The 10,014-nt window shown below is 39.2% G+C and overlaps 2 protein-coding genes across 4 annotated transcripts in view; one reads left to right on the top strand and one right to left on the bottom strand.

The window, feature by feature from the left end:
- The window catches only part of tet2 (tet methylcytosine dioxygenase 2), a 145,529-nt gene that overhangs the window by 98,824 nt on the left and 36,691 nt on the right, over nt 1-10,014 (top strand). The window contains exon 2 of the mRNA XM_068588500.1: nt 1,371-1,511. The gene's annotated coding sequence lies outside the window, so the exon portion shown is untranslated. The remainder of the gene's footprint in view (nt 1-1,370; nt 1,512-10,014) is intronic.
- ppa2 (inorganic pyrophosphatase 2) overlaps nt 3,052-10,014 on the bottom strand; it is a 48,352-nt gene continuing 41,389 nt past the window's right edge. For 2 of the 3 annotated variants that reach the window (XR_011078159.1, XR_011078160.1), the window contains one exon: nt 3,052-3,142. The gene's annotated coding sequence lies outside the window, so the exon portion shown is untranslated. The remainder of the gene's footprint in view (nt 3,143-10,014) is intronic. The other variant, XR_011078161.1, reaches the window with a different exon arrangement.

Below are 10,014 nucleotides of genomic sequence, written 5' to 3'. Positions count from 1 at the left end.
ATGATTAATACATCTTTTAGTGAGTCTTAGATACAGACGTTATTAACCTGGATAACATTTTGCGTTGCTTTGAATATCCCACTTTATTCTATTTGGAAGTAATACAGTTATAAATATTGACAATATTATTATTGGAAATTGAAATCTGCAGTTATGAATGTTTTTCAGTCATTATTATAGGATTTTTATCCATTAAGTCTGGGTTTAAAAGAGTTAAAACAATAAAGTGGAATTTAGAAACCAGATAACCGGCATCAAAAAATGCATACTCAGATGGCTCAACATATTTTTAACAACTGGCAAGTTATTTATATTCATGGTCTAAGATTTAGTAAGTGATTAATTAAAAAGGTTACATCATAAATATCCTCTTTAAACATCCAACCAAAAAACCCAGCCTATACTATTGACAATTATTTTTCCAATCAAAGTAGTTTGCACCCCTCGCTCCAAAAATCAAAAAAATCTATAAAGTGGCCAAGTTGGCAGCAGCTACAGCCCGTCCCTTAAGGACTCCATCCAAAGCCCTGCCCCCTAAATGATCATAAGTAATGTAAACAACAACATGGCTATTGTTAGTGCTCACAGCTTTCAAGCTCGCACCTTGTGGAAGACTCTGGTGTCGCTCAAGGATAGCAGTAGCAGAATTTGTGCAGGTACAGGCAGGTAGCGTCCAACCATTGCCAAATTAAATACTTGGATGGGCTTATTACAGTTCTACCTTAGTCACAGATTTTAAAAAAATGGCAGAATGTTTGTAATTGATTTGTATTGGGGAATAAAAATAATTTAAACAAAAAGGTTTCCTACCCAAGTTTTAATTATTTAATATGCCATATGGCATTAAAATGACATCATGCCACAGAGGAGTAAACAGTCCCTGCATAGCTTCTACTTTCAGACAGATTTAGGGGTAAACAAACTGTCAGCTACACTGACACATTTCTCAGTCATACAGCCCCTCCAGGTAAGCTGTGTGACACAGGCCTATAGGCTGCTAAAGGCTACACTTAGATGCACTTATTGCGAGCTGGCAACAGAAAGGACAGGAATGAAGCGTAGCCTTAACCACGCTAAATGTTTTAAAATGCATTTGTAAATATCTGTTTAGGCTTGACGTAGTTTAGAAGTGACATTTGTTTCATTAACATTTTATTTCTCAGTTTATCTTCAGTTTTGATACATTTTCTAAGATTCTTCTCATTTCAGTATAATACATTACCATGTAGACGAATGGTTAAATTCACAGATGCATCATTGACTGTCAGGATGCTGAACTCACAGTACATTATGTGGGTTCAAGTCTTGTTTTTTGCTGACCTGACTCAAAAGACCTTGGCCCTGAAAACGTCCTCCACTTCATTCAACAGCCCTCAAACCATCGCTCCGTCGATGGCTGTCGATCATCGTAGGCGTGGTGACGTACCAACAACTTGGGCTTGGAAAGACGCAACAGATCAGCAAAGCCCCAAAGCAGCAGCAATGGTGTGAACAGAAACCAGTCGACAGAAGTAAGTGTTTAAGTATATGGTGGCTAGTTGTAAAGACTTCAATAAATAGTCGTATCTGTCATCAACACACCTTTGAGCAGTGATTAGTTTTATTCTGGGTGCAAAAACTTGACATGTTTTATTTATCCGCTTTATGCGTCTTTAATAAAAAAATAAAGCACCAAATTAACTATTGATCACCACTTTTTTTTTTAAGATGAACTCATAAAGTTAACACACTGACTTTTAGTGTGTGAGGCTATGTGAAGTCTTTTAAACTGCACATGCCATCATGATTCTCAGATGCAGACATGAAAAGAAATTAATAGATAAAGCATCTGATTTCATTTCATTACAGATTGATTTTATGAATCTTTTTAAACAAGGTCTCTGTTAAGAGACCGACTTCAATCTATCGACATAAACGATCAACAAACTGTCTCAACATTCAACTGTGGATGAAAGTATCTCCTGTACTTAGTGTGGCCTGTAAAGCTTTAACAACCCTAGTTCCTGCTTTCCTGCTTCAACAGGCTCATCGTAATCTTTCATCCTATGTTTCGTACAATAGATATACATGTTTTTCTTCTGTCTTGTTTTGATCACTTTTGTAGTTCCTCTTTCCCACTACAATAAAATCCCCATGTTCTTATGGCAAACAGAAAAGGGGTTTGTGAATAAATTTGTCTGGACTTTCCCCCAAAATAATGATGAATCAGAACTTTTGTTCTCAGACACGACTGACAGTTACATTACCAAAAAAGGAAAGCATCCTTGAAGCGTTGTTTTCGTCAGTATCAGACTCATGTGTGGGGAAGCGCCTCCGTCTGAAAATAATTTTATCTTTCGGGCGATAATAGCCCCCAGGGGAAATCTGCCGAGGTGGTCCTAACCTCTGTCTGCAGAGCCACGGCAGAATGTGGGTGTCTCGCAGCGAGAGGCATGAACCCTCGTGGCAGGCCTTTGTTCCTGCCTGCGTGCTCCGGCATCGCTCCCCGTGCGACTACTCCTCCCCCTTGTTTCCTTGGGCTTTCAACTGAACTCGGAAGAGTAATTAATAACCATGACCCCAGATTTAAATGTAGCCCGCATTTAGTCGATGGAAATGGAATCACAGAGGAGTAAAGTCATAAGATATGGGTGTTTGAGGGGTGATGGTGTGAAACCATTGATTCATCTGTCTCAATTTGATCCGAGCACAGTGCTCACATCTGTCAGAAGAAAGACAGTGAGGATGCATAGGAGCATGGATACATCCAGTCTTCTTTTCTCTTCTTGTGAGGGATGTATCAAGAATCCTGCAATTTTACAGCTGATTTGAGCAACAACAACAAAAATATCAGGTGTAAAATTTGTGTAAAAGGTGGGGTGTGCTGGCTTCCTGGGATCGCCACCTGTTTTGGGATTGTTGTTTTTTTCCTAAAAGCATTCCGTATTTCTCCTTGTTTGTAAGTGTTTGGAGGCCTAACAAACTTGCGGGATGTATACATTTTTGTAAGAAAAAGAAAACCAGGTCACAATAGTTGTACAGTGGAATTATATTTTTGTATTAAAACTCTGACCAGGAAAAGGGAGGAGCTCGACTGCGTCTCCTGGAGGTGTTTCTGGTGGGCTCACACAGACTGTTATGGTAAACAGCATTCCTCTGAGGCCTTTAAAGCATGAAGAGAAAGACACAGACAGAAAGAGTGAGAGGGAGACGGAGAGAGAGCGCACAACTTTGGAAAATAAACAGTATGAGATTATGGTTTGGCAGTGATGCGCCACAGAGCAGCAGCAACCTTGGCAGTATTTATTTAGAAACCTGCCTCATTTCCTCCTGCAGGCTGTGATGTATGGCGCCCTCACCTCGCACACATTAGCCTTTTGCTGTGATTTGATGTGTATCACCCGGTTTTACGCTGCTTGCCTCGGATACAGCTGAGCGATCCCTCCTCCCTTTCCCATCGCCTGCTAATTGGAGTGTATAGAGCACCCTTAATTATCCAGTTAGTAGCTTTGCTGAAAGAAATCCGACTCCTGGCACACAGTCTGGTACAGCACCTACACACAACCACTTCCACAGAAAACCTAAAGTAACATAGGTAGAGAGCACTGCGTCTGCATGTGGGCTGCATGATGAAAGTTGTATTCTGTAGATGTATCTGGCTTACAAGGATTCCTTCTTTAGCTAGAATCTTGCAACTTGTTTTGATCAAGAGTTACAATTCAATACATCGTGAAGCTGTAAGTAAGGAAATGTATTGTCATAGTGTAAAGAACACACCACACCTACAATCTGAGTAAAATAAAAGTGTACTTTTATGCAATCAGAACAATGGGATCTTCATTTGGATTCATCAGTCCTCGTAACATCCAATATCGAAAAGCATCACAAAATCAACCGCTGTCTGCCGAGAATCGTTGCAGATGCAGTGTTTTTCAGAATCAATACAGTATCATCAGTGTATCAGTGCTTTCTTTCATATAGTTGAAAAACTACATTTTTCAAGGAAGCTCATCATGTTTCTTCTACACATTGAGGCAGCTACCCACAGAAAACAGATATGTTCCACTAACAAAAAACAAAATGTGTCAAACACAGTCCCTTCTCATGAAGTAGGAATGGGGACACTTGTTTTTGTGCTAATATGTGCAAACACAGTTACAGTTCTCATCTGTCAGCGAGGGTGAGCAAACGTCTTCGGCAAACACAAACATCTTGGAAGCACCCGATTAAGTCCAGAAGTCACATTCGGGATGTGACTTGGTCTTAAGTGGTTCACACCACGTTGTGCGTGCGCTCACACTTCGATGTTTACATGTCGACATGACAACATTGGTTGCTGCAGCAGCAGTATTACTTTTATAAAACAGCTGACAATGGCGCTGTTGAAATGTTATTGTTGAATTTTTTGGTTGTTCCTCTGTTTAGAGGGGAATCAAAAGTCCTATTTATATTAATGAGCCATTTACATCTGCTATTACCATGTTATCTGTATCTTGATTATCTAGAAAATGACATCTGGATGCAAGTCAGCGAACCTAACTGGTATTAATAACAGTCTTGTTATCTTGATTCAGCCCACACTATCAGTGAATATTGTAACTTTATTGGGAAATTAAATGAGACTTGTCAATATATATGTCGCAAATCCAGGAAAGCGATGCTGGGCTTAACTTTTCTTTTGCTGAGCTTGCTGCTGTCTGCAGTCCTATGCCCGTCCTTGTATTTTATAGATGCATTTCTTACGAGGTTGCCTGAGATGGCAGCAATCGACAGTTAGGTGACCTTTCAACTTGTTAGGCAAGGCGCGTACAGATTGCTTTTTCACTTGCAAAGATTGCATTGAATCCGATTATAATATGATCGATGTGCATTAACGCCTCCATGAAGATGCATTTCCCTTATTCACATACATGATATCCAGATTCAGATTGCATGTAAATATCGGGTGTACATGAGATAAGTTGGTCCTCTGCTTTATACGAAAGACACATCATATGACAAAACTTCAGGCATGGTTTTGGTCAAATTGTAAATTCAAATTTGATATCAAATTTAGAAGCCATCTGTCTAGTCCGGTTCTCTTATCATTTTAAGCTTGTAGGTCGCTAAGAAAATTCTTGCCACTGACTTTGTATTTTCAACATTCTTTAACATGCAGGGTTCAATCAGGGCCACTTGGTATATATTGTGTACAAGTTTGTGTACTTTAATGCACTACAACTTACAGTGGATAAAAGTTAGAAGTGCTGCAACAACCAGTAATGTTTTGGATTAACAGAAAAAGGCGAGCATGCAGAGACACATGACGCACACACAGACACCCACTTATCGCCGTGATTGTTTCATCAATATTAGGTAAAATAAATACAGCTTTTTAGACTTCTTTCACAGAACTGTCGACCTCTATTAATCTGCATATTGCCTATTAGCTGTGACCACAATGGCAGGTGCTGAATCTGTCTCCTGCACAATAGCTGTGCAAAAAAAACAAAACAATGTAGTAGAACGAAAGAGTTTTGAACAACTATGTGAATGTGTCACAGTAGAACAACTCATGAAAGTATTTGTGACACAGTTTGCAAAAGTCAGTGTCTTTAGATGTTATCTAAAAGGTTCTATGTGCAAACAGCTCACTGTTTGTGTTTTCTCAGGATGAGCTTTAATGTCACAGCGAGCATATTCTAAGTTGTTTCTGCCTGGTCACATGACACTGCCTGCAGTTTGTCCCGTCACAGGGACGTAAGATGCAGGATCAATAAGAACTGTTCTCCACATACTTATACAACTCATCAATAGTATCACACCTACTGGTCTTTCCTCCTAAACAGATTTGGAATCATTTAAAAACTTTTGACATTTTTATGTTTGATACATTCAGAAATGCATGGACTCTTTTTTTTTTTTACTTCCTCAGCATACACCTCATGCAGTGTGTACACTTTTTTTCTCCTTAATGCTTTATATTAAGTTGTCCCAAAAGAATCAGTCTGCTACTTGGTTTTAGACTGAGTTTGCAGAGTATTCTGTACTGTACAGTTTTTTGTATTATGTTTGCTTACTACGTGGCGACCAATGAGCGCAAACAGCATCACACTGCAGTGAAAGGTAGGTGTTTTCTTGGTCAGGACATGTCAGCTCGTATTTATGTTGCTTTTCATACCCCCCATGATTTTGGGCTGCAATCAAAAGCAGGTCGTTTATAGTAAAACTAATCAAAGTAATTAATCTTGGGAAGCAAAGTAGGGGTGGCCTAGTGGTCCGGGGGTTAACACTAAACCAGCTTGTTGTCACCGTGTTCGTGTTGGTTTTCTCCGGGTTCCTCCTATACTCCATAAGTAAATTGATAACTAATTCAGCCGTAGGTGTGAATATGAGTGTGAATGGTTTGTCTCAGACTTATGATTATTTGCCGACCTGTAAGGCTGTACCCTGCCTCTCAGCAAGGATTGACTAACCTTTCCACTTTCTCAGTAGATTGCATTGGCACATGATTTAGTCGCACCCTTTTGTTTATTTTTTTTTGGTACAGCATAATCGATGACACTGGCTCAATCACTTTCATCATCAGTGGCGAGAGTTAGAAACGCTCGTTGTCTTTCCCTTCTCAGAAGCCTCCTCCTTTCTCTTCAGTTTGCATTTTAAAATAATCAGCTATATACTCCTTAATTTTTGGTAGCAGCTAAATGGATTGTTTTGTTCTCCTCCGCTACATTCACGTGCACCACACGCTGTGCACCGCTACGTGCGCGCATATGGCGTTTAATTAATTTGAAAAACCCACACACATAAAAGCAGGTGCCTGCATGTGATACAATTACACAGAACAGTAGTTGCGAACGGGAAAGCATTCTCGCATTATCATGCATTTGGAGATGTGTCTCTGGCAACTTGGCTGGTCTAAGTTAAATATTCTGTTTGTGAGTTTAATCTCTACCAACTCCGAGTGAATATCTACCTTTTTAGCTGCTAATTATTTTTCGTTATGTTCACCAGCAAGTTGCTAAATGTCTGCTGTTTGGTACTGTTTAGGTGGTGAATTGAGTTTTTTTTTCCAGCTGCCATTGTAAAAAGACACAAAAATAAGAGAGGTGAGCGTGAACCAGAATGTTAAAGGAGACATTATGCTTACTTTCAGGTGCATACTTATATTTTGGGTTTCTTCTCGAGTATGTTTAAATACTTTAATATTTAAAAAACACAGTATTATTCAGTCTGAAATGCTTTGTTTTAGCGCCCGTCTCTTTAAGCCATCCTTCCCAAAGAAGCCTGTTCTGATTGGTCAGTGTTTTCAGTCTTCCGCATCCGCACTGTCGCCACCTTCACAGCGTCACTGCAGCGGGGGACTTGCTGTGTGTGTCAACTACAAAGAGTTTAGAGGCACTTCTACCGATGACTGTCTGCTCGTTGAGCAGGGGCGGCTTCATAATACAGGATGTGTGCCTTTTTCCATGGATTGTGTGTGTTGATGTGTCCAGGGTATCTCTTCAGCACCAAGACCTGCTTCTAAATAAAAGACATGGCCATCTAAGGTACGGGGCCTTTAAAGCCGAAAGTCCGATTCAGAAGAAAATTCTCCATAGACAAGTGACCTCTTTCACATTGTCAAATGTTTTCCCCTTTGACATTTGATACATGTTTAATATAAGAAATATATATATATATATATATATATATATATATATATATATATATATATATATATATATATATATATATATATATATATATATATATATGTATGTATATATATATATATATATGTATATATATATGTATGTATATATATATATGTATATATATATATATGTATATATATATATGTATATATATATATATGTATATATGTATATCAACTGTATCGTTTTTTATTATCTTTGTTTTTTTCAAGGACTAAACATTGTTGGCTGTTCTATTCAATATTTCACTGGTGGGATTACACATCAAAAAGGCCGCTTGCAAGTCAACGATACAAATCTACAGTTTGGTGTGGTTCTTTATTCCTAATGATGTAACCCTTTTAGTTGTGCTAAGCAGGTGGTTATACGCTGAAACTGTAACATATCCCTGGTCAAGCTCAAAGTTGAAATCCAGGTCAGACTTTGCTCCACTTGTTTTAAAAGTTCAGTGCTTAGCCTGAGTTTGGTGTCACCAGCTGTTCTAAATGTCATCACCTTATCTTAACGCGTTTTAATGTGACAGCACATTGGACATTTCCATGAATTGTGTTTGTTGTGAAAAGGCTTCTACGCTAGCCGGATGGACCTGGAATAACCTACTCAAAATATTCCCCTCTATGTCACAAATGTGAAAGGTGTATTCATGTGTTTCCGAGAGCCCTGATGGATAAAAACACAGACCAGGTGCACCTTTACACTCGGTGTCAGTCATTCTGTGAGGCAGGAAAGTATAGAGGGAGGCATCTATAAAACAAACATGGCAGCAGCAGTGGAAGGGCAGAAGTGGCAGGATGGGAACTGCTGCCAGACACATTACAAGGAGCTCTAATGAGGGAGCCCACACTCTCATCCCTCCCCCCCACACCCCCACAGAGGAACGCGAGGCGGGAATTAATTGTGAGGGCGATGATGGCGAGCGAGCTGAGGAGCAGGTCATTACTGCACGCCTCCTCCTGGAGCGCCGCGGGCAGAGCGTGGAACGCCACGCTACTTGCACAATTCCCATGATCCCACAGGAGGGGGAGGGAGGAGGGAGGAATGAAGGCGACAGAGAGAGAGGGGGAGAGAGAAAGAGGAATAGGAAAGGATGCTGGAAGAGGATGCAGACAGCTCCCTCTTTGTTGGAAAAATAAATTTGGAAAATAAAATGTATTGATTATTATTTCACTATATATTATTGCCATTTCCTGCATGCCAAATGCTGCAGACTTAATCATATTCACAGACCCTTCTAACACTATCATAGCTAATAAACAAGTCAAAATCTAACGAGATCAACATTTTATTTGTTGCTTTGGGTCCTCTTTCTAATTTTACATTTTGATATATTAATAAATGACCCACTGCATGCTTGAAGATGACTGGATTTCATTTGTAGTTTGACATTGCCAGGTGCATACTGTAAGAAGACACCACCGGAAAATAATCATGGATAAAGAGCAGTGTCAAAAAAAAAGTGACACCTTGAAGGAGAACTGAAAAAAAGCAGTTTCACATTAAGGTAGTGATCAGTTTTTTTGGGATGCTTTACTCTTCTAATCTGCACACGGTTTAATAACGGACTCATTGTCATTTCTCTTTGTGTGGTTTGTCGCCCTTATGAAACCTGTGACATCAGACTGAATGCATTGGACACATTGCCCTCTAGTGGAAATTTAATGTAGGTAATGTATATCCTCGCCACAGACCAACGTCCAGAATCACCCATGTTATCCCGCACTTGTTAAATTTAGGTAGAAAGCCATTATTTAAGTTATCTCATTAACTATATATTAATCACAAAAGAAGAGGTGCTAATTAAGTACAACATTAGAGCTAAAATAATAGTTTTGCTTTAATATTTTACATTATAATAAATACAATCTACACAACTGATGTCAATAAATACTGCTTAATTAAATTTTCTTCTTAGACATAAAATTCATTATGACTCAATTAAATACAAAAATTGAAATTCAAGCCAACCCTAACTGACTTTTCCCTGTGTATACGCGCCTCCCTTTCCCCTAACGGAGAAGCTTCTTTTTTTGCGTTATCTTAAGTTATAACGAGAGAGTAGAGACACACCTCTTTGATGATGTATTTAACGACCCCATCAGCGCTTTTCCTTTTTCACTACTTCCATGACTGGAAACCCTAATGAGACCAGTGCTGTTGCCTTGGGGATGGCCAAGCCCATTGCATTAGCACATGAAATTATAGGCCATGTCTCCCAGAATAAAAATATCATTATGGTGAAGCCCTCTGTAAAAGTTAGCTGAAAGCCCACAGCTGCCAAATGTTTTTTTGTCTCGATAAAGTATTCCAAGAGGCGGGAAAAAACACACTGGGACTGAACTTAATTAAACTGTTCTATGGT

This window comes from Clinocottus analis, unplaced genomic scaffold (assembly GCF_023055335.1).
Source record: "Clinocottus analis isolate CAN_PGR_092001 unplaced genomic scaffold, fCliAna1.0.p SCAF_22, whole genome shotgun sequence".
Taxonomy (NCBI): Eukaryota; Metazoa; Chordata; class Actinopteri; order Perciformes; family Cottidae; genus Clinocottus; species Clinocottus analis.
The sequence above is the reverse complement of the archived record's forward strand: the minus strand, read 5'-3'. Positions and strand labels throughout refer to the sequence as shown.